This window comes from Manis javanica, chromosome 4 (genome assembly GCF_040802235.1).
Source record: "Manis javanica isolate MJ-LG chromosome 4, MJ_LKY, whole genome shotgun sequence".
NCBI classification, from domain to species: domain Eukaryota; kingdom Metazoa; phylum Chordata; class Mammalia; order Pholidota; family Manidae; genus Manis; species Manis javanica.
In genome coordinates, this window is record NC_133159.1 from 122667807 (window position 1) to 122693986 (window position 26180).

The 26180-nt window shown below is 43.8% G+C and overlaps 1 pseudogene; it reads right to left on the reverse strand.

Moving 5' to 3' along the window:
- LOC108387707 (dynein axonemal heavy chain 9-like) overlaps positions 1–26180 on the reverse strand; it is a 353770-nt pseudogene that overhangs the window by 194248 nt on the left and 133342 nt on the right.

Genomic DNA, 26180 nt, shown 5'->3' on the forward strand with positions numbered 1-26180 from the left:
TGGCATGGTGGGGGCTGAGGCCTCGTGGAAGAAAGAGGAAGCTAGCTGTTTACCAGAGCTGTCTCTTCAGAGCTGATTGCTAACACGGAGGGAATTTTGCGAGCTGGTTGGTGAACACAGCCATTGTTTGAAAAAAAAAATTAGACAATCATACAATTAAGTAAATTGTATCCAAAACAAAGGTAATAACTATATAAAACTCATTACATCCAAATTATTCTACCACATTTTACCATCATCTATACTCTTCAGGTTATTTTCATTTTTCATTATCATATCTGTAAAGTGTGAAGATATGATAACTGGGGCGCCACTGTGCATCTCTGACTCCATGTTCACTGACGACGTTCATTGCATCAGTAACTTGCAACCGGTCATGGTGGGAGGATCTGCACTACGGAAGCTGGCAGACATACAGAGCAGGGCTTGCTCTGTTTTGTTACTGTGTAGACTTAAGAGATGCTGGAGACAAATGCTAATGCAGATTACTCTTAAAAGTGTGTCATACCTGTAGCTGCTTACATGGTGAAGAGCCCCACATTATTCCTTCAGAAGATGCCCACATTGTGGACAAACCAGCCAAGTTCTGACCTGAGTCTTCACCCCCTTTGTCTTACTTGTTACCACCCATGGGGTAGCTAGAATCTATTGGTAGACAGAGACTGACCTGTGAAACATTTCCCAGCCCAGCAGGGTGAAGCCCGGAGGCCAGTGTGACAGAGAGGCAGGAGTCTGCTAACTGCTCTGGGATGCAGAAAGCAGAGGCAGTGCTGGGCCTCCCAGCCCCAGAACCGGATGCCGGGAGAGCTGGCACGCGGTGCAGAAAGGAGGCAGAACTGAGCTGCTCTCTCACTCCCGTGGGACCCAGGGGGGCCCGAGCACCGGTGACCCCGTACTGGTTGGATTGAGTTCATGTGAGCAGGTGCCAAGGAAGGACCGGGGGACTGAAGCGGTCCAGGCTCAGCAAGCCCACCCACTTTGTGAGGCAGCCGGCCTAAGGCCTGGGTGATGTACTGGGGTAGGAAATCGAAGGTTCATGTCTCCTGTCATCAGCTGTGGCTTCTGACTTGCCCATTGCAAGCAGGTGTGTGCTGATTCCCCACCTCTGGGGGATTTTGCCCTGGAGGTGTGGCCGTGCACTGGGGTCTCATTGGGAAAGCTGGGCAGGGTGGGGTGAGGGACCCTCCTGGGAGTGAGCGTCAGGGAGGAAGTGACTCTGTAGGGGGAAACCCCTGCAATGAGCCCCTGACCCTGAGGCTGCAGCCAGGCGTGGAAAGCCAGTGAGAAACGCGCTCCATGTGGTCAAAGACTGGATGCACCTGCCAGCCTTGCTGCCTGATGGTGACCTTGGGCAATCTCTTACTATTACCTGAGCCTCAGTTTCCTATCTATAAGATAGGAGGGGTGAACACAATGATCTCTAGAGATGCCTCCACTGACAGAAGCCTACCAGCCTGCCGAAATCTCTCAATGGCTTCCCACTTTCCTTGTCCTCAAGGTGCTGAACTGCTTGTTGTGTTGAACTTGGGGCCTGGAGGAGCTTGCACAGGCCAAGGAGGAATGTAGGGAAAGGACAGGAAAGGGCATGGGGCTAAGGGGTGCTGCAGGAGAGAGGAAGGGGGCGGCCCAAGGGCAGCAGAGAGGGAGGAGCGGTGCGGCCTCAGGAGCCAAGCCCACCCAGCAAGTGCCTAGCACTCTGCTCCAGCACAGAGTCAAGGACAGGGTCACTGGCTCCCCAGCATGCCCCTGACCTTGCAGCATTGCCGACGTGGTGTAGTAGTTGAAGGGCACGTTTTTCACCTGGTACTGCTCGCCATCGAGGCTGGCCAGCTTGGCTCCCACCAGCACTGATTTGCTGGTGCCCGCGGTCCCCAGCAGCATGACTGGCCACCGCCGCTCCATAAGCACTCCAGGAAGTAGCACACTCAGATGGTCTCGCTCGTGTGCACCAAACAAGCCTGGAACGGGAACACAATGAGCATGCCAGGGGCTTGTGGGAGAGACAGATGCACTGCAAAACGTTCTGGACCATTTCAGGAGAGGGATGCTGCCAGCAGGGCGGAGCAGGCTCACTACTGTGGGCAGGAGTGTCTCCCCTCATAGCCATGGTAAGGCCATCCTATAACTCCCCCTCAGTGTAGCGAGTATCCCCTCCCGTCCTCTTCCAGCTCTGTCTGCCTCCCTGTGGCTTCTCTCACATATTTTAGTTGTTTTTTTTTTAACCTTCTGCCCACAGGATGCTGGGGGGCTCTAGGAATCAAGAGCCCTTTGGGGGCTCTTGTACTGCATTGCGCCTATAATTTCCCCAGAAAAGCTGTGTAGCTGGGAATGACTAGTTCCTAGCAAGGCCAGAACACTTGGATTCCCATAAGGGGCAGCAGCCTCTGCAGGTCCTGGGATGACCACACGTGTCTGTTCACTTGGCACACTCACCTGCAAAGCCATCTCAGGATCAAATTCAAACTGGGGGATGAGCTTGGACCAAGGCTCAAATTCTTGGTTTCTGAGTCTATGTAGTAGTCAAAGATGGTTTCCTGGGAAGCAAACCTGACTGTCTTGAACTCTGTCAGCCACCATTTGCTGAATTCTGCCCGGTAGTCCACAAGCTGCCAAAACAAAGCAGGTTAGGGTGCACGGTTTCCCAGAGCCGGTAAGCTGGACGAGTCGCCCTGGCATCAGGCAGAGGTAAGGGAGGGGAAACAAAGTGGTCCGGTTTGTGCAGGCCGCCCAGTGGACCAGCTCCTCCAGGAAGGACACTGCTCCCCCCAGGACCAGCCTGACAAGGTCCAGCTGGCAGCCCTCAGTCATGAACATGCCCAGCTGCTGGACCTCGCAGCTGAGTCACCCCAGTGCTTCGTGGGGTGCATGGGCAGAAACGGGTGGGAACATGGAGGACAGTGGGAGCCTGCGTCCTCAAGGTGGGCAAGTGTGGTCAGGACCTCCCAACTAGATAGAGCTCTGTCTTCCTAGACCCCTGAGACTGAGCAATGCCCAGGATAGCAGTCAGCAGCATGAATAAAATGGTGACCACTGATGCTGGGGGCACAGGGTGGTGGGGTGGGAGGAGCCCCAATTCTTTCTGTGCCTCCATTTCCCCATCCATAAAATAAGGATCCAAGAAAAGACTTCTAAGGTGTCCTCAAGAGCTAAAATTCTAAGTCTAGGAGCAGCAAAGACAAACACAAATGGGTCTTCATGACAAAAGGAATGGGTGGAGACATATAATTGACGTGCACACAGATCAGATCCTGTGCCTCTCAGGATAGCACTGTGCACTCAGTGTGCTCAAACTGTCTGATGTGGCCAAGCCCAAATATACACCCATATGTACGTGCACATGCACGTGCACACCCCCACCTCCCACCAGCCACAAAACTAGTGCTACTAGCAACCCTCTAGGGGAGGAGTTCAAACCCCCCTCTTTGAACACACAGACCTAGGAAAAAATCTTAAAAAAGAAAAGAGACTGAGATTGGGCATTTTAGGAAACGTTCCTGGAGGGCAGGCCAGAGAGGAAGTGCAAAGGCAGGACACACCAGGAAGCTGGCTGCGTGGGAATGAAGCTGGACCTGGAAGAATGGTACTCGGCATTTTCCTACCATTAGGTAAATAGGATTGAATTATTTTGCTTTAAAATGAGAATGGAAATAGGCTCTATTGTGAGGACAGGTTTGTTTGCTGTTCTTATTCTGATTAAGGGTACACTGTGTCTCTCAGTATTGTTCTCTGCAATTGGAAGCCTCAGAAAAATCCCTATTTTTAACTCATTGATAAAATTCTTGAGGACCTTTAAAAGCCAGATTTTAGGTTTAGATGGGAAATCTGAGATGAAGGCAACCTCTAGAAAGAAGAAGATTCAATGGATCTTCTCTCCTCTTCTCCAATCTCACCTGAGTTACTCAGTCAGCTTCTCAACCAAACCATTAGCTGGGCTGTACCAACATTGTCTCACCACCTGTAAGCTGGAGTGTGACCTTGCATTCTACTATAACTGGTCACTGTAATATAATCAAGGTCACCTCTGCTGAGTCATTCGATGGCCCTTTCTCAGTTCAGCTCTTTGTGAGGGGCAGGGGGATGACTCTGCAGCAGTGACCTTAAGTGCAGAGGCCCCTTCTCCTTTAGACTCAGACAATCCTCTGGTTCTCTTCCTGCCCTTTGACCTCAGGGACCCTGAGGCTGTCTCCACAGACCGAAGCAGAGGTTGGGATGTAACATCACCTCATTTGATCCTCACAATGCCTCCAAGTTATCCTGGTGAAAATTATTCCTCTTTTATGTATCAAAAGACAAAAGCTCAAAGGTTACACATCTAGAAGCATCTGGAAGAATTGGGATTTGAACCCAGGTTTTACTCTCCCAGTATGGAGCTCTCTGAGAGACTGTGTCCTGTGATCCCTGCAAAGCATTTAGGGAAAACCTCCACCTGCCCTGGACTTTTTTGGACCTTCTACTCAGGTATGGGCTGCATTTTGTATTTCTGCTTTGCTTTAATGACAGCCTGTTAAATGTAAGCACAACTGGTGTTCCTGTTGTGAGTCTTTTGGCCAACTTCCTACTTTTCGACTTAGAGCACTTTTTTTGTAGTCTGGCTTGAAGCAGCTTGTGCAGGGGGTCTTGGACCACCCCTGCTGCTAAAAGCTTTTGCCCTTGTCTTCTCTGCATGTGCCAGCATGGCTGCCTACAGCTCCAGGCACTCCAGAGCCCAGGACAATGGAAGGGATGCTTTCTCCCGAGCTTATAGAAAAGAGTTGAGTGGATTTACAGTTTTCCATACAGAGATAGAAAATTGACCAAGTACTTCATCCTGATATCCTACTGCTTGGGAGTGGAGGATGCCCAGCAATGCTTGCTGTCAGGCATTTCAGCAGCTGAAAGGTCAAGGAGTGTGTTTGATGGGAAGCACTAACCTATGCATCTGGGTCTCCGTGCTTTCCGCAAGCTCTCATCCATTTTGCTGGACTGGTTGCCTCCTTGCCTCAAAGAGGAAATTTAACTGCCAATGAGGCAGTCCATGGAGAAGCTCCCAGGGCTACAGAACAGACAGCATGAAACCCTCAGGTGTCAAGCTCTCTGTCTAGCCTCCTCCTGACTGTGAAGATTCCCCCTTCCCACCAGCACCAGCTCTGGGGAGGGAGATGGAGAAAGGCCTGGTCCCAGGAGCTCGTGAGAGCTGCCTACTGAATTTGGAGCACAAAAGGACATGTTAGCAGGTAGTGGGAGGGGGGCTGGATGTTTACAGCCAGGGCCTGTGAAAAAAAATTAACTGTGAATTCCAAATTAATTGTGAATTCTCCCAGCTTACCTCTACTCTGGATTCTTAGGACAAGGCTTTGTCCCAGGAGGCTGACACATTTTCCCTCTCTCTCCAAAGAGCCCACAATCAAGCCAGACCAAAAGGAGTAAATCCTAACTCACCGACCACGGCAGCTTGCTTTGCTCCCCTGTCATGCAAGAGGTACCAGATATTTACTGTGAACCTGGATATTATGGCAGGAGAATATGAATAACAAACACACGCATGTGCCAGCATGACTTTAAATGTTTTGCACATATTCATGCCAGACAAGTAAAATAGTGTCCCTTGACTTAATCCTCACAGCCATCCTAGGAACTGGGTACCATCACCACCCTCATCTCCTTTGTACCCATGGGGGAGTAAGGTAGAGAGAGGTTAAGTAATTTTGCCCAATGAGTCATAATGAGGGGCCGAGTTACAATTCAAATCCAGAGTCCATGTTCTTAAACCTGTATGTGACATTGCCTGGTAACTAGAGTCAGTTGTAAAAGACTGGTTTGCATAACCTTGAATGGGATATCTCTAGACAGTGCTTTTTATTTGGATGAAATTAAGTAAAGAAAAAGGCTGGGAATACAGGAACGGCTAGTGCATAAGGATGCCAAGATACTCCAGCCTGACATCCCTACCTCCGAACTGCATGAGGCTCCTGCAGCCAACGCTATGAGACACATACTGCTTTGGTTTCCTACCCACAGCCAGCAACTAACTTTTGATCTAAACTTCCGGGGACAGCTCTGCAGTTTAAGGGTAAGGAGACATGCTGGTTCCCTCTGGCCTTGTACTTCTGAGAGACTTTTCAAAGGCCAGAGGGATTCCTCCTATTCATTCTACAGCACAGCATTATTCCACCTATAAAACTCACATCACCTTGCACAGTACCCTCCAGCTGTTGAAGCTCAGACATGCAGCTCTCCAGGAAAGCAGCGATACAGTCACTAACTCAACAAGAAACAGCAAAATCTCACCTGCCTCCCCCAGGACACCTTTTCATGGGAATGCATGTCTTCAGCAGAGCAATGCATGGATAACTAAACCATCTGGTGCATTCATGTTCATCCTGACATTTAGATGTCCCATCTCCCAAATCTTTGCTGGAAGATCAGGTTTTGCTGCTGTGGACATGGATGTAGGTGCTTGCTGCATCCCAGCCTCTTACCTGATCTTGAACCATCACTCCACCAAATGCCCAGATGGCAGCAAACACAAAATACAGCTCATAGGTTTCCTTGGGGCAGTCTGCAGGGATGTCCTCCTTGGTCAGGAGACACTCAAGAAGGTGGCAGAGCATCTGCACCGTACTCTGCTCTGGGATAGGAATTATCTTCTTAAATCTGCAAAGAGAGAGCCAGATGTGCTCTAGAACACTGCATTTTCCATCCTAGAGGCATGGTCAAATGGCTGTGCAAGCCACTTGGTTCTGGTGGGCTCATGACCTGCCAGACTCTTAGGGCTTACAGAGGGCCAGACGCTTCTTCAGCCTGCATCCTCATCAGCTATTTTGGTTCATCTCTCTGTGCAGACAAGTAAGGGCCCAGAAGGTTTCTGGGAAGGTTCCTTTTCCTATCACCCTTTCCTCTGATACTCTCGCCTCCCTCTTCCCTCCTCTGAACACTGATGACCCCTCTCAATCCTTGGGAAATGTGGGCAGCTGTGAAAATGTAAGTAAATATCTCAGAATTTTCTCTTTTGAAAGAAAGCACCTCAAGAGTCAATATGGGTACCATTCTGAGGTTGCTGCTTCCATTCCTTCTGCTCAGAGGAGTAACTACAACACAGTGAAAATGTTTCCCTTGGGGCCAGAGTCTTATATTGGGGTGGGAGGAGTGCAGAGTGGACAAATGATTATTTTATACAATCATGATTTACTTGATGGAGTTTGTCTTCCAAGACTATGTACCTGTGCCTCTGTCCTGGCCTGGTGTTTGTCCTCTTAACCTTGGCTTTGGAGGTCTTGACTGAAAAGCAGGTATCAAGGGATGTACAAAGGTGACCTGTGCCCAAGGGAACAGGAGCATGTGTGCATCCACACACATGCGCGCGCGCGCACACACACACACACACAGGCATGCACGCACACACATTATGTATGCACAAGGGCACTTTCAGCCCACCGTGCATACATACAGAGTGCCCACATACCCACACACTCAACCTCTCCTGCACACCTGCCCTCGCAGCCACCTCCCATGGCAAGATGACCTCACGGGCCACACAGGAGCAGGAGCGCTGTTACAGGATGAGTAACACCGCCGACTGAGACCTTCAGTCGTTCTCCAGCACTGGGCCTCAGCGCTCCCTCACATTCCATTCTTCTTAGTGTTTGGTTCTTACACCTGCTCTCAGTCTAGTTGTGTCTCACAATGACTCTATGAAGTAGTCCAGTAGTCAAGGCTTCCATGAATGAGGGGAAAATTGAGTACTTGAGAGGCTTTTCTTCATTTCACACATATTTGGAACAGAAGGTTAAAATGGAGCTGTCTCAGGCAGAGTTTTGAATAAGGTACCAAGATGATAGGGGCCGACTAGGCGGACCATTCCAAACTGACATCCAGGCAACCCAGGGGTGCCTGTAAAGGCTGTTACAACCCTGACCTCTCATCTTCTCCAGGAAGAGAGGATGGAAGTGGGAGATGCCGGAGGCGCCAGCAGTTAGCACACAGAGAACACCTGGTGGGCGAAAAGTGTCCCCTCATGCACAGGGAAGGCAGGTGCTCGCCCGGAATAAAGTTGGAGAAAGGGCTTCAGTAGGACCGCTCTGAAGGAACAAAGGACCTGTACTTGAAGAACCTTGAAGAGACTGGCTTATCTCATAGCAGAGTGAGAAGGTTGCTCGCTGGGGCAGCCTGTGCTCCCATTTATCAAAGCAGGGAGGGGCGAGTATTTCCTGGAATCCCCCTGTGAGCCATGAGCATGTGGGGTGCTTTAGATGCCGGCCAAAGGAGCAGTTTGCATGAGGAGTTATACAAGACCGACTGATGGAGATGCATTTACTTTCTTCAAAGGAAGGCATGTGGAAGATCCCCAGTGATGGAGAGCGGCCCAAGGACTCACAAAATCTTCAATTTTGGATCTGCCACAGTTAGGGTAACTAAGGCCATGCCAGAGCCAGTCATTAAGGGCTTTCCTCCCTCTTACTCTCTTCTCTCCATCACCCTTCAGCCCTGACAGGTCAGAAGCTGCAGCTGATTGAGGGGGTGACTGGTAGAGTCAGGACAGAGGAAGTCAAGGACACTTTCCTTTGGCACTGAGGGTGACATCTGGAAGATGGCCTGAGCTATGGGCCAGGGGAGAAGTGTCATTTAAATGCAGTCTGCTTTTTAAAATTTTCACTGTGTATTTTCTTTAAATTTTCATGTGTGTGTATGTGCACACATGTGTGATTGTGTGATTACAAATGATCAGATACCTTTTTATTACTGGAGAATGACGGGTAAAGTCACGGGTGTTTACCTAGATGTCATCCAGGGGTGGGAAGAGACCCAGCCACATAAAATGGTTTTGAACGAACAGTGGGAAACAAAATAAGTTGCTTTATAATCATCCCTTATGAGGCCCACTCATTCAGTATAAAAATCACGCTATGTTGACCTCACACAGCTTCATAGTAACAGGGCCCTACAAAGCCAGCATTATGATGCCGTGACTGATTAAAATACCAGTAAGACTTTGAAGTGCGCACCTTGTCACTAACTAGCTGTGGCCCCGAGGGAGCACCATGGAACCCCAGCTCTTTGTCTATGGGATATTATGCCCTCTTAGGAATGCTGTGAGAGTTAAATGAGGTAACCATAATTGACAGCTGTGCTTTTTCCTTGATAACCAGAATTCAGAGACTGGGGGGTGTTGTGTCTGGAGAGATTTAGTACAGTTAGTGTCTTCAAAGCTTGTTCCAAGGTTTGCACATGCACATGAACACACACTTGCCCATACCCATATAGACAAGAGTTTGGCCTCTCTTGTTCTAAATGCCCAGAGTGGGGAATGGCCTCCTAGTCAAAAGACAAACTGGACAATTGTCTCAGCAAATGACAAAGAACAGGTGCATGCTGGTTTCCTAAAATCTCCCTTCTGGTTGACCTCTTTGCTGCCCTTGCCCCCAGGAGACACTAGCCACCATTCCCACTTCCAGACTTTGCCTACTGCCAGAACCGCTTTATCTCATTAGCCAAGGCCACGGGGCCCACTGGCCACAAAGGGCTGAAGGCTTTTCATGGGTTTATGAAAATGGTGAAATTTGGAAAAGTAATTACTGACCCTGGCATATAAAAATTTCAAAATCAAAATTAATATGTATGTGATTAAATATCTAAAAATATACTACTATGTCAATGGCTCAGCTGCAACTCGGGTTTTAGTTATATAAAATTCACTCTAAACGTGGGTGGATTTTGATGGGGTGAGGGCAGGCATGTGCGGTCAGAGGGCCTGGGGCACTCATTCACCTCTACCTCTGTGCATGCCAGTGGTTCTCCACCCTGTGCTTGACAGACCAATGAATAAAGGAGTCAGGGATCATTTTGAGTGGTGGACTTAATTTCCCCAAAACAATCCTGAACCTAACCTGCTGACCCTTTAAGAGCTGTGCATCTCTGAGTCACATTGCATTCACGGCACCAGCCTCTGATGGTTGAAGTTGGAGGAACCACAAATTTGGGTGCCTGATTCATAGAATGATGCATCAATTGACCAAGAAAGAGAATGTAAAACAAAAGCAGGGGCCTAATGCTGGAACCTCTCTTTGCAGACACATGTGATATTGTAGCTATAAGTATATTTTTGGTTAAAAGGAATAATCTGTTGTTCATGTGATAAGTGTCCAGGGCTTATTGCCTCTGCTCCTGCAGACCTGTAAGAGGAGAGGTGAACTCACAGTGTCCAGAGGGGCAGGACTGGCCAAACGATGCATTCTACCTGATCCTGCATTACGTGGGCCATGAACATACATGACCAGGAACAGAAAGTGGGTATCGAGGGCCACTGACCTCTAGGTCTGTTAGCCTGGCCTCTGTAGGAGGACCAGCTGTATGTCCTGCAAACCAAAGGACTTCAGGATTGCTGTGTATTACAACCTGCCGCCTCCGCTGGATACACCCACATGCACTCATGGGAGGCACTTGCCACCTTCCTCCTCCTCACCCACCTCGCTTCTTGCCTGAACTGATATTAGGCATCCAGTGGCCATCCTAGTGTGCGTTCCCCTCTGCCATCTGCCACACCCACAGGGGAATGCTTAGGGACATCTGACTTCAGGGGCAGGACACAGTGTCAGGGGGGCCTCGGATGTGAGCCAACCATTTCTTCTGCAGCTTTAATGCATTACATCCTGTCTTTTGTGACCTACCTGATTCTGAGTGTGTCTAAGCAGGTTGGAAGATACTTGTCAAACAGAATGGTTAGGTTGGCTCGCTCTGTCTGGATTTCCCTCTTGTCGATCCAGCTGCTCACTGCAGGGTTCCACCCCAAGTCTGCTGGGTTGATGTACAGGATCCCTGGGAGCACAGAGAATATTGTTCAGTGAGTTTTCCACAGGTGTCACTATAGTCTTCACCCCAGAGTTGTTTTCTCTGTTTAGAAAACATACAGAACACTGGACTTCAAAAGAACGGAGATCTGGCTGATGACTTTGGGGCGAGCGCGTTTGCTCTTGGGGCCAGCTCTGGACTAAGAACAGCTGGTGGAAAGCAGTGTTGGCAAGGATCTTAAGGCCAACTCTAGGCTCAAGAAGAGAGAAGGCTATGCCATTAGGCATACTTGGCATGGTGTGGAAGTGTGTGGCAGGTCAAATGGTGGGACCTGAAAGGATCTGTCCATGTCCTAACCCTGGGACCCTGGGAACACGATCTTATGTTGAAAAAGGACATTTGCAGGTGTAATTCAGGACCTTGAGATGAGATCATCCTGGATTATCTAGGTTGAGCACGTGCAAGTGTCCTTCTAAGAGACAGCGGAGGAAAGGCACACACAGAGAAGGCCACGTGAAGATGGAGGGAGGGCCTGGAGTCACAGGCCATAAGCCAAGGAGTGCCTCGGCCAGACTGTGTGAGGAAGGGTGCTCCCCTAAAGCCTTCAGAGGGAAGGCAGCTGGCCTGAAACTTGGATTTCGGATGTCTGACTTGCAGAAGAAAGAATAAATTACTGCTGTTTGCAAAGCCACCAAGGTTGTGATTCGTTACAGTGCTCCTTGGAAATGAATAGGCTGGGAGAGGCAAATCTCTTGGGCCCTGTTCACAACCTCAGCACAGGTCCCTGCAAGGGAATCTGTCATGATGGTGGAGATCTCTTTACCCTCTAGCCTGTCAATAAATTTGGCCTTGGTGTTAGAGGAAAGTTAAGGCATAAAGTTGTTATCTTCCACTAGGATGTCGTGAGAGTCGCAAAGCTTGTCACCTCCACTGTCACGGAGGTGAGCACTGGCTTGAAAGCAGCCTAATTTGAGGCACTTGTGTACAGTTGTCCAGCCCAGGGGCCATTCCCCTTCCCTACCATAACATTTCTGAATTAGGAGGGTCACAGGGCCCCGGCCTGAGAGCACTTGCTCACGCTCATGGATGTGGATTGGGGCTGAGGATTGGCTGGTGGGTGTCTGGCTCCCTCTGGGAGCTTCCTGCTGTGCCAGCCAGGTCCTGTGTGATGCTGGAGGTGCCTGTTTTCAGCCGAGCAGTTCTGTGGTTTTGTCCTTTCTCATGCCATACCTGCTCTGGAGACGGTGGCTGGGGTAGCCATGCGCAGGTGGCTGATCTCAAAGAGGATCCACATCGTGGAATTCAGAGGGATCCTCTCATTGCCAGCCAGGGTCAGCACCTGGAAACAATGGGGGGGACAACAGGTGGGGAGGAGTTAGGGCACATGGCCAGCTGGTGGGGATTTGCTGGATTTCTCCTGTAAGAATTACAGATGATTGCTTTCTTCTTTGTGATTACGTGTGTTTTCTAAATTTTCTACAACAATCCTCTCTCTCTCCTCTCTCCACTCCCACCCGTGTGTATACCGAGTCAGGAAATAAGTTACCTAAAAAACTTACATTGATGTCAGTGATTTGAATGAATTAGGCCATACTGGAATAATAAGATTATTAAAGGAAAAAAGCTTAGGCTTCTTATTACTACCGTGTCTCTTTAGGTCATCCTTCTGGGAGAACATACATTTATTCTAATAATCCTATAAATGTAGAAACCATTGTAACACTTCTAATATGGATGTACTTTCTGAACAAGTTTAGGAGCAGCCACCAGCTTAATAGCTAGTTTATTGGCACTGTTAGTCTTCATTGCTTATAAAAAATAAAAATATAAAGGGAGGGATAAGGGAAATAAGGGGTATTATGATTAGCACACATAATATAGGGGGGCATGGGGAAGGCAGTATAGCACAGAGAAGACAAGTAGTGACTCTATAGCATCTTACTATGCTGATGGACAGTGACTATAAAGGGGTATGTGGTGGGGACTTGATAATGGGGGGAACCTAGTAACCACAATGGTGCTCATGTAATTGTATATTAATGATACCAAAATAAAACAAAATAAAAATATTTTTTCCATGGATAAAGAGTATCACCATTGAGAATGTCTGACAGGCTCAGAATATTTCTGATCTTTAGTTTCCTTATTTGGAAAGAAAAAACAAAGATTGGAAGAGATGATTTAAGATTCCTTTCAGCTCTAAATATTAAATTAATCTACATGCAGAAGATTTTGAAGGAAATGACAGCAGTGCTAAAAACAGGGCCATCAATGTAAGTGAAAGTCACTCATTCAGATGAGTCCATTCTAAGATGTTTATTAAAGACACCAGTAATAAGTGAAACCAGGATCTTGAAGAGATACCTGTGCCCCTGCATTCACTGGAGCATTATCTACAATGCCTGGGACATGGAAACAAACTAAGCATCCAATGAAACATGAATGGACAGAGAATGTGGTACATATACACAATGAAATATTATCCAGCCATAAAAAGAAGGAAGTCCCATTATTTGTGGCAACATAGATGGAACTGGAGAGCATTATGGTGCATGAAATAAATCAGACAGAAAAAGAAAAATACTATATGATCTCATGTATATATGGAATCTAAAAGAAACAAAATCATAGAAACAGAATAGATCAGTGGTTGCCAGGGTTGGGGGTGATGAGGTGGGTGGAGGAAATGGATGGAGGTCAAAAGTTACAAACTTCTAGTTATAAGATAAATTAATCCTAGAATGTAATGTACGGCATGGTGGCTATAGTTAATACTGTATTGCATATTTGAAAGTTGCTAAGAGAGTAGATCTTAGCACTTAAAAGCTCTCAAAAACAACAAAAAGATGATCAGATGAGGTGATGGAGGTGTTAACTAACCTTATTGTGGTAATCATTTCAAAATATATGCATACTTCAAATCATCACACTGTATATCTTAAATTTACACAATGTTCTATGTCAATTATATCTCCATAAAGCTGGAATAGATAAAAAAAATAAAGACACTGGTAATAATTCTGTACTCAGGGCCAGCCCTGTGTGGAATCGAGATTTCCAAATGTGCCTGGGGTACAGGTTTCATAGATGAGTAGGGATGACGCAGACTCCCCTTCCCCACTGATACCTTGTTGTCGTCCATGACAGTGTTGAGAGACTCTATCCACGTTGGATCTATGTCGCCATCCAGTAAGATCCACTTGGGCCCATCATGGGTGATGTTGGCAAGCTCCCGCATGATGGAAGAGAACAATCCTAAAAGGAACCACGGATAATTTATTTTCCATTTCACCACCAATCTTCTTTCTCTCAGCACAGCCTTTCCTTAATAGCTACAGAAGGTGTAAATAGAAAGGCAGGTCAGAACTGGTTTTGTATCTTTTTACCAAGATTTGACAGTGTCATGAGGCAACTCCCACTCTCTCTCTGCTCCAGTCTGACTTTTAGTAAGAACAGCTACACAAAACAACAATGCCTGATAGTACTGGCTTTATACGTGACAAGGGACTCAGCAAATTATTTCAACAGGCAACTGTGACATGATGGAATTACATAAAACCTTCTTAGGTAAGTTTTCATCCTTCATAATTGCAGCCCAGGGAAATCTTGTCAAATGCAGACTTTGAGAAAAGGCTGAATGTGATTTAAACTGGCATTACAGGAAATTTATATCTTCATTAGGATAGAATTGATTTTTATGAGACTAAGCTTTCCCAATCAATAATATGGTATGTCTTTTCATTTATTCAAATATTGTTTTATGTTCCTTAATACAATTTTATAGCATTTTCAGTGTATCACTTTGGCTAAATATATTCCTAAACGTTTCATAGTTTTTATTGCTATTGTGAATGGGACTAATTTTTTTGTACTTCCATTTTTAGCTGGCTACTGCTAGTATAGAGAAAAGCTATCAAATTTTGTATATTTAGTTTATACTTAGTTACCTTTAATAAATTCTTATTAATTCTAGTGATTTCTCAATAATACCTCTTGACTTCTTTAGGCATAAAGTTTTATCAGCAAAATAATGATTTTTCTACATTCTTCCAGTTTATACCACGTATACCATTATCTTGTCTTACTGCATCTTCTAGAATCCCACCAATCAATCCTAACTAATAATATTGGAATACGTCTCCCTGACTTATCCCAGATTTCAATGAAAATGGTTTTACTTTCTAATCATTAAGAATGCTTTCTTTTTCCTTTTGACTTTAGGTTAAGAGTATTTATTATATTTAAGGGATTCCTTCTATTTCTATTTTACTCAGAATTTTAAAAAAATTAGGAGTGGCCAGTGAGTTTTTAGCATCTGCTGATTGATCAAATGATTTACTCCTTTAATTTTTCAATGCTTTAATTAATACTTTAAAATAAGTACTTACTTAATACTTAAATACTTAATAAGTATTTTAAAGTACTTAGAAAAATAATTAATACTTTAAAAAACACTCTAAAAATAATCAATGTAACCCTACATTCCTAGAGTAGATTCTACTTGGTCAAAGTATTTTATTCTTTTGAGATAGTGTTTGTCTCCCCTGAGGGTGTCAGCCCGAGGCAAGTTCACTCTGGATTCGGTGAGACGGAAAAGTGACAATGGAATGTTCTTGGGGTAAAAGGGTTTATAGCCAGCTTTATTCTCATGGTGGCAGGTCAAGCTCTAGAATCCTGTTTGCCATTTTCTCTACAGTGTTGGATTCTATTTACTGATATTTTATCGAGAATTTCTGAATCTACATTACTAAGTGAAATTAGGCTCTTGTTTTTGGTTCTACAGAAAGGTTGATATCAAGTTTATTCTGGCTTCATAAAATGAATTGAGGGAAGTCCTTTTTATGATTTTGGAATTATCTTTTTTTGTTCTGGCTATATTTTCAAATTTTCCTCTTTATTAGTTAACTCATTTTCTACTTCATATTGAGTAAATCTTTTAACATTATACTTTACCAGTGGACCATTTTATTTCTGATTTTTGTATGTGTCATCTAAGTATTCTTTTATTTTAATCTTGTCTGTATCTACTGTTACATCTTCTTTCTCCTTCCCCGATACAGTTTTACTCTTTTTTTCCCATTAATCATGCTCACAATGGACTTACATTTATTTATCATTCCTATGGTTTTCTTTGCTTCTTTCCACCAATTTTAGCTTTTATCTGTATTAAGTTTCTTCTTCCCAATTTTCTCCAGGTTTAGTTTATTATTCTTTGAATAATTAGGATGGATAATGACTTTCTTCATTTCTCATCTACCTTGTAAAACAGAGTTTAGAGTTTTTCCTTATTAGCTTTAGATGTGTCCTATAGGTTTTTTATAAAGTGTTTTTCTTTCTATTACTTTCTACAGGGATTGCAATTTAATTTTCCCTTTAACCCAAGGATTAAGTGAGCATTTCTTGATCTGCAAGTGGTAAAATTATTTTTGGTCATTTCCTTGCTATTTGTTTCTAATTCTATTGCATTATTATTAGAAATTGTGGCCTCTGCATTAACACTTTTGAATTCATTCTGGTTTGTTTTGTTCCCAATGAAACTCTAAATTTTTGGAAATGTTCCATGAACCTACCAAGAAAGGAATATTTTCTATTTGTAAGATGCAAAGTTATATAACTATGTGTTATACTGAGTTTGATGATATATTTCCCACTTCTATGTCTATACTTATTTTTCTGTCTACTGGATCTAATATTGAAAAAGATGCATTAATATAATACACTATATTACTGTTTTATTAAGTGGTTCTGAGACATTTAATAAAGTCATACTCCATTTACTTGGAAGTTCTCTTGTTTAGTGAATACAGATTTATGATTATTATAAATTTTGTCAGGTTTTCAACATTTAATGAACACATTAATAAAACTTTAATTAAAATTGAAACATCACTTAAAGTTTGGATTATATTATGTGAGTTTAAATCTGATATGGAATAGGAAGTACTTGAGACTAGCCAGGAAAATTACAAACGAGCATTGAGGAGGGCCCTACCTTATCAGACATTAAAATGTTATAAAATGTGACTAAAATAGAATGGCATTAGATAAATAGGTGAGTGGAACAAAGTAGAAAACCCAGTTAGATCTCAGTGTATTTGACAAGCTGGTGTTTAAATTCAGAGGGAAAGGATACATTACTTAATAAATGTTGCTGCACATTAATTTAAATTATCCACCTGGAAGGAAATTAAATTGATTCTGTACCTTACCTCATACCAAGCCCCAAAATAAATTCCAGATAGATAAAAATGTAAACATAAAAAGAATCTCTAGGACCAAATTTATGATACCAAATGTATAGCTGAAAGGTAGAAAGGGTTATAAACTACGTAACAATTCCACATTCTAAAGAGACTAGATGGACATAATTTCCTCCTCTAAAAAGTGTATGGTAAATATGCCATGAAGTGTGTGCAGAAAAATGGCAAATAGGGAATAACCATTAGCAATGCCTACAACAGATAAAGGGTTAATCGCTTTGACATATAAAGAACTGTACAAACTGATAAGAAAATAATAAGGGGGAGTCAAATCACAGAGGAGCCAATTACTAAGACCAGTAACTAGGAAGAGATGTTAAGTCTCATTAATAGTCAGTGAAATAAAAACTAGAGATGCTACTCCCCTTATTCTAGGTCTCTGACTGAAGGCTCTAAATTAGGAACCCAGACAGTTTGACCCTAATGTAGTCAGACATGGAGACATGAGGAGGGATCCAAGATGTCCTGATTCATTTCTGAAACATCAGTTTTAGAAAGAGATCATATCCACTCACAGAGAGTTGTCTTCACTTTCTTTTCTGCTCACACCCAGTGATAATAGACCCTTTTTCAACATCCGCCCATTGCTGATGGTGAGGTCAGCAATGAGTGAACAAAGGTTTGGAACCCTCATGATTGTTGAAGAGACCAGGGTTCTAGGGCCCTCCTGAGATGAATGATGGTGAATGTCCCTTTTGGCAGCTTCCCCATCTCTCCTGGGGCTGTGCCCTCTGTGGAATGCCACACTGCACTGCTCCCTAAGGAATGGGCTGTGGGCTTCCCTATCACGCCCATGTCTTAAACCCACTGCCTGGCTAGGGACTCTGTGACTGTGCTCCAGAATCACAGAACTGCAGCTGGGAATGCCTGGTGGCCTCATCCTCTGTGAGTGCCCCCTTTCAAGGGGGAGCTGCAAAGTCCCCAAGCAAAGAGACTACCCCAAAGGCTAGGTTCCCCTCCAAGCCAAAGGGTTTCTTCCTTTCCTTGATTCTCTCTTCACCTCCTTCTCCCATCCCAAAAAGACTGGCCCAGCGTTCTCTCCTCTGCAGCTCTTCTCACGATGTTCACACCTGCTTGAGGGCCTCTGAGGATAGTGGGGACTTTCCCCCAGGAGTATCCTGCTCTTACCATCCTTCCATTCTCATGTGGCTGGATTGATGATGCCGAAGAGCTCATCGTTTGTGATGGCTTTGGGGTTGAGGTCAGTCCAGATGGGGCGGCATTTCATGATCTGATAGGTCTTGTGCAAGGACCTCAGCACCTGAGACTTGCCGGCACTGGCACTGCCCACCACGAACACTGAGTGCTGCACTGCCAGGAGCTCCTCCAGCTGGGCCACCTGGGGAAACACAGCACTCAGCCAGAGGGACCTATCTGTCACTCATCTACTCCCCACAGCTCTTCTGTGGGCCAGGCTGATGTCTGGAGTGAGACCGACATCAACAGAGGAAGGGCTACTCCCCTCAAGATGGAATGGGTCCTAACCCCAGGAGCAACATGATTCCTGTACTCACTCATTCATCATTCAGTCATATAATTTATTAGTCACCCACTAAGTGCTTGAGAGTGCACCAGGTGAGGGGCATTCAGAGATGACCATCCTACTCGGCATGATCCCAGAGTCTGATGGAGAAGCAAGTCATGTAGACATCACAAGTGTTGATAATGGAAGGTGAGGTGGTGGTGAGGCTACTCTGGCTGTTGAAAGGAGACTGTATTATATTCCTAGACTTTTTTCATCAACAATTACCGATTCCCTGCTACTGGAAAAACTTAAAATTGCTTTCGAGTTCCATCAAATTTTGTTCATTTCAGTGGTGTTGAGATATAACCCAAGTACAATAAAATTTACCTTTAAAAGTATAAAATTCAAACGTTTTGAGCATATTCTCAGGATTATACAACCATCACCACTCTCCAATTTTAGGACCTCTTTATCACCCCAAAAGGAAAAAAAAGATGTACATAATCATTGCTGGTCACACCCATCTGCCCATTGCTGCCTCAGCTTGTGCAACCCCCGAAGTATACTCTGCCTCTATAAATCTGACTTTTCTGGACATTTCCTATAAATAGATTAATTAAATATGTGGAATTTTGTGAATGGCCTCTTACAGCGTTTTCAAGGCACACCCACACTGTAGCATGTACCAGTTACTTCATTCCTCTTTATAGCTGAATAAAATTCCACTCCATAGGTAAACCACATTTTGTCTGTGCATTTATCAACTGATGAATGGGTTATTTCTACTCTCTGACTGCTACTAATCTGCCAACTTTTGATGGTATCTTCTGTAAGATAAATATATAAGGACACTTATGCTTACTTTTACTCGTCCTTGTCCTCTCTATCACCTCTCTTCTGCCAGACCCATTATTCTCTTATGTTGCCATGTTTGGTAATAATTATATTCTGTTCTGTACTTATATTTAGACCTTCTATATTTCCCATGATTATAAGAGTTGAAGACCAATAGTGGCTTACTTTTATGATTGTAGATATTTTTCACTACACTGTGTTCTCTGTGGATTTAGAGTCGTGATGACAGAAGTTATTCTAAGTATCAGTCCAAGACACATGCGCCACTTGCTGGCGATCACTTCTATTGCTATGAAAAGGTAGAAGAACCTGGTCCAGTCCAAAATCACTCAAACAATGCCAGAGAGAGGGTCTGGTGAGATAGATATACCCAAACAACCTGAAAAAGAATTCAAAATAAAAGTCATAACCATGCTGATAGATCTGCAGAGAAATATGCAAGAGCTAAAGGATGAAGTCCGGAGGGAGAAATGAAACAATCAATAGAAGGACTTAAAAGCAGACTAGATGAGGTGCAAGAGACTATGGAATAGAATGGAATAGAAATCAGAGGACAGGAATACAGAGAAGCTGAGGCCCAAAGACATAAAAGGATCTCTAGGAATGAAAGAATATTAAGAAAACTGTGTGACCAATCCAAATGGAACAATATTTGCATCATAGGGGTACCAGAAGAAGAAGAGAGAGAAAAAGTGATAGAAAGTGTCTTTGAATAAATAATTGCTTGAAACTTTCCCAAGCTGGGGGAGGAAATAGTCTCTCAGACCACGGAGCCCACAGACCGTCCAACACAAGGGACCCAAGGAGGACAACACCAAGACATATAATAATTAAAATGGCAAAGGTCAAAGACAAGGACAGAGTATTAAAGGCAGCCAGAGACAGAAAAAAGATCACCTACAGAGGAAAACCCATCAGGCTATCATCAGACTTCTCAACAGAAACCTTACAAGCCAGAAGAGAATGGCATGATATAATTAATGCAATGAAACAGAAGGGCCTTGAACCAAGAATACTGTATCCAGCATGATTATCATTTAAATTTGAAGGAGGGATTAAACAATTTTTAGAGAAGCAAAAGTTGAGGGAATTTGCCTCCCACAAACCACCCCTACAGGGTATTCTAAAGGGAATGCTCTAGATGGAAGCACTCCTAAGGCTAAATAGATGTCACCAGAGAAAATAAAATTACAGCAAAGAAAGCAGATCAACCAAATACTAACTAAAGGCAAAAAATAAAATCAACTATTCATAAAAGCAGTCAAAGGGAACACAAAAGAGTACAGAAGAGTACAGAATAAAACACCTAATATACAAAGAATGGAGGAGGAAGAATAAGAAGGGAGAGAAATAAAGAACCATCACACTGTGTTTATAATAGCTTAATAAGAGAGTTAAGTTAGACAGTTAGATAGTAAAGAAGCTACCTTGAACCTTTAGTAACCATGAATCCAAAGCCTGCAATGGCAATAAGTACATATCTTTTGATAATCACCCTAAATTTAAATGGACTGAATGCACCAATCAAAAGACACAGAGTAATAGAATGGCTAAAAAAGCAAGACCCATCTACATGCTGCCTACAAGAGACTCACCTCAAACCCAAAGACATGCACAGACTAAAAGTCAAGGGATGGGAAAAGATATTTCAAGCAAACTACAAGGAGTAATAAGCAGGTGTTGCAGTACTTGTATCAGACAAAATAGACTTCAGAACAAAGAAAGTAACAAGAGATAAAGAAGGACATTATATAATGATGAAAGGGACAGTCCAACAAGAGGATATAACCATTATAAATATCTATGCACCCAACACAGGAGCACCTACATATGTGAAACAATACTAACAGAATGCATTCATTCTAGGAGACTTCAACATAACACTCACTCCAAAGGACAGATCAACCAGACAGAAAATAAGTAAGGACACAGAGGCACTGAACAACACACTAGAACAGACAGAACTAACAGACATCTACAGAACACTACACCCAAAAGCAGCAGGATATACATTCTTCTCAAGTGCACATGGAACATTTTCCAGAATAGACCACATACTAGGCCACATGAAGAGCCTCAAAATTAGAAAAGATTGAAATTCTACCAACCAACTTCTCAGATCACAAAGGTATAAAACTAGAAATAAATTGTACAAAGAAAACAAAAAGGCTCATGAACACATGGAGGCTTAAGAACATGCTTCTAAATAATCAACGGACCAATGACCAAATTAAAACAGAAATCAAGCAAAATATGGAGACAAATGACAACAACAGCATAAAGCGCTAACTTCTGTGGGACGCAGCAAAGGCAGTTCTAAGGGGAAAGTATATTAGCAATCCAGGCCTATTTAAAGAAGGAAGAACAATCTCAAATGAATAGTCTAAAGTCACAATTACTGAAACTGGAAAAAGAAGAACAAATGAGGCCTAAAGTGAGTAGAAGGAGGGACATAATAAAGATCAGAGAAGAAATAAATAAAATTGAGAAGAATAAAACAACAGAAAAAAATCAATGAAAACAAGAGCTGGTTCTTTGAGAAAATAAACAAAATAGATAAACACCTAGCCAGACTTATTAAGAGAAAAAGAGAATTTACACACATAAACAGAATCAGAAATGAAAAAGGAAAAATCATGACAGACCCCACAGAAATACAAAGAATTATGAGAGAATACTATGAAAATCTATATGCTAATAAACTGGATAACCAAGAAGAAATGGACAACTTCCTAGAAAAATACAATCTTCAAAGACTGACCCAGGTAGAAACAAAATCTAAACAGACCAATTATCAACAATGAAATTGAATCAGTAATCAAAAAACTATGCAAGAACAAAACCCCTGGTCCAGATGGATTCACTGATGAATTTTATCAGACATTGAGAGAAGATATAATACCCATTCTCCATAACGTTTTCCAATACATAGAAGAGGAGGGAATATTTCCAAACTCATTCTATGAAGTCAGCATCACTCTAATACCAAAATCAGGCAAAGACCCCACCAAAAAAGAAAATTACAGACCAATATCCCTGATGAACATACATGCAAAAATACTCAACAAAATATTAGCAAACTGAGTTAAAAAATATATCAAGAGGATCATACACCATGATCAAGTGGAATTCATCTCTGGGATGCAAGGATGGTACAACATTCGAAAATCTATCAGTATCACCCACCACATCAACAAAAAGAAGGACAAAAACCACATGATCATCTCCATAGATGGTGAAAAAGCATTCAACAAAGTTCAATATCCATTCATGATAAAAACTCTCAACAAAATGGGTATACAGGGCAAGTACCTCAACATAATAAAGGCCATATATGACAAATGCACAGCCTACTTCATACTTAACAGTGAGAGGCTGAAAGCTTTTCACCTAAGATCACGAACAAGATAGGGATGTCCACTCTCCCCCCTGTTATAAAAAATAAAAGAGTATGTGGGCTAACTGACAAATCTGTGGAAAGGGAGGGTCAGATTCTCAATAAGAAAAAAAATGGAGAAAATGGGAAAGGAGGGTCATCTTGCCCCAGCCAACTCCCAGATTATCTGGGAAGATGTGGACTGTCCTGATCCTAAGACATCAGCCCCATGCCCTGCATCTTAGTAACCACATCAGATTTAATTCATCTCTGGGGTGGGAGCACCTTTTAGGCTCAGAGCCTTTAAGAGGAAACCCTCAGTCTGGCATGCAAGGTCTTCTGTATTATGGTCCACAGTATCTTTTCAGTCCTATTGCCCACCTACTACCCCAATACCTTTTCGCAGCAACACTGGACCTCTCTCTGCTGCTGTACAATCTCTATGGATCATCATATACCCTTTTGCTGAGCCTTTCCCTCTACCTGGCAGACCCTCCTGTCCTTCTCTACCTTTAAAAAGTCTATCCAGTGAACTTGGGAGGCGAGACATTGGGTGTAGCTATGAGCCCACTGGTGAAAACAGTTACAGGTGCAGAGGACCAGGTGATATCTTGCTTCCTTCTGTAAAACGTGGTCTCAGAAATGAAAGCAGATACCAATTTGCGATTCTATTTATACGTCACCAGGGCTTAATCTCAACCAGTGAAGTATTGTGTGCTTAGAAGCACCTCCTGGGGTGGAGTAGAAGTAACCTGCCCCCAAACTGTTTGTTCCCCAAGGGGGAGCACCCTCTGTCTCGTGAAATAACTTAGTGGCTTATGTTGGAAAAGTAACAGCATTCCAGTTTCCTCCTCTGTAAAGTCCCTCATCTGCATCATTAGCTGAATATGTTGTGGGGATCAAATGTGATACTGAATATAAAAACACTTATAAACACTGAAGTAATGGTCATATGATTTCTAAAGATAGTATTGTACAAGAAAAAAATAATCTCTACATGTTCCTACACCCTAGGACCCTCCTTTGTGGCACTTGTCACATCTCACTCCACGGCCCAGCTATTTGTGTGCAGGTACTTCTGGAACTACGTGTATGTATCGTGAAAATGTTACTTTCTACAAAATTGCTCAGTAAAAGTAATAGACTTCTGGAGAAATGGGACTGGGGCAGACCATTCAACATGTACAGAACTTTATATCTGAAGCCCTAAAAACTCAACAGTATATCCTAATCCCAAAAAAATGTCAGCACAATTAAATTAAAAAGCACTTGCACCTTGCGCCATGTTGGTCAATCCTTTGCAACATTAAATCTGAGGGCCTGTGCTTCCTTTTTAAGGAGGTAGGTCATGGGTATATTCACTCCTAATAAAGGTCATTTGGATCACAACTAAAGATCTGCTCTGGATGAACACTTCTTCATTAATCTACAGTTTTAACCCAACAGGGAAATGCCTTCACCTTCCCTCAGCCTCCCCAGAAAATGTAAACACCATCATGGTTCCAATAGCCAACTGGTCACTCTTGCATAAAAGTTAACGTTTTTAAAGTCTTTATTTACTGCCAAATGTATTCATTTTCTAATGCTGCTGTAACAAACCACTGCAAATTTAATGACTTAAAGCAACACAAGTTATCTTAAGAGTTTACGTGGTCAGAAATCTAAAATGGGTCTCACTGGGCTGAAACCAAGGTGTTGATAGCACTGGATCCTTCTGAAAGATCTGTGGGAGAATCTGTTTGTTTTGTTTTGTTTTTACTTTTTCCACCTTCTAGAGGCTGCTCAATTCCTGGCCTGTGGCCCCTTCTTCCCTCTAAAAGCCCCCAATAGCTGATTGAGTCTCTTTCCTGTGGTGTCACTCTGACATTCATTCTGCTTACTTTTATAGACCACTGTGATTATATTGGGCCGCCCAGGTAACTCAGGGTCATCTCATCTCCAGGTCAGTTTATTAGCAGCCTTAATTCCGTCTGTGACCTTTGCCATGTAGCAAATTCACAGAGCCTGGGAATTAGGATGTGGACACCTTGCAGGAGGGTATATCAGTCTTCCTAACACTAGGAATTTTTTAATTGTAAGAAAGCTTGCTCCTGATCACTTCAAAACATTTATAAGATCAGAAAAATGCAGAGGAACCAACGTGACTTCCACATTGTACCATCACCCCTCTATAACCATGTAGAAGTAATTCGCAGGAAGGCAACAAGTGCTGTAGCACAATGGACGTGTCTTCTTCCTTTCATTAGATCATCAGCTCCCTGATGGTAGGGGCTCTGTCTTTCTCTTGCATTCCCCACCACTCATTCCACACTGTGAGTGCCCTAATAAAGAGCTCTTGAACTGGGTTATTACTAAATTGATACACATTTGTACATCTAAAGTACCACTTGGATTGAGAATGAAGGAAACCCATCACCCAAGGAAAGGACCAAGAGACAAAGAAATTTTGGGAGGGAAAACCCCATGTACCTTGAGCACAAGGTTGTCTTCAGCCTGGAGCTTCAGATCCACCACCGCCTTCCTAACCAAACCTTCAAAGTTGAGGTCTCTCCTCCGAGGGACGTCCAGGGCAGGAAAGAGGTCCCCAATCGGGCCCATGAACACTGGCATGTTGTTGGTCACAATCTTGGGAATGTTGAAGTCTCACAAGGAGTGCATCAGGACTTGGTCCTCAGGCCGGTCAGAGTCCCCTCGCTTCAGGAATCCTGCCACCACCAGCACAGACTTGATGGCCCACAGGCCCCAGTCGTAGTGATCCTGTGGGATGGCAGCACAGGTTAGACCAGGGCTGTGGGCTGTAGAACACCATGAACTTGGGCTGGTGTCTGCAAAGTTATAGATATCCCATCAGGATTATGTCACTTCTGGGGCCAAGACAGAGGCACAGGAAAAGACCAGTCATGTAGAAGATTCTGATCACAGGATCCTCACTCCTGGTCTGGCATTAGTTTTCCAGGTATGATGACAATAACACAGATGCAGGACATACAGGGGCTGGAGGTCAGGGAAACTAAACAGAACCACTTCCAAACCTGTCTGGCTACTCCTTGTACATCCAGTGGGTGGAAGGGTTATAAAGGAGGAAGCTTGTTGGCTCTTAGAAATGGCCAAGGCTGAACTCGCACACTCCACCCTGGAGGCCTTCAAACACTCTGAGAAAGGAATTCCCTCCAAAACAGTTCCTTAAAAATTCTGTCAAAAGTAAAACTCACTGTTCACAAGTCCTGACAGTAGATGCCAGAGGAGAGTGAGCCATACTGCTGACACCACGTGTACGAGCAGCGTGGTAGGGGAAGTGTGTAGTACAGAGCAGAGCCTGCACTCAGGCAGAACTAGATTCAAGTCCCCACTCTGCTCCTTGCTTCATAGCAGATCATTATTTAATGAGAGCTGTGACACATGCTGCAATTCACTGCACAAGGAAGACAGGGGACAAGGTGGCGCTGCCCCAAACTGACTG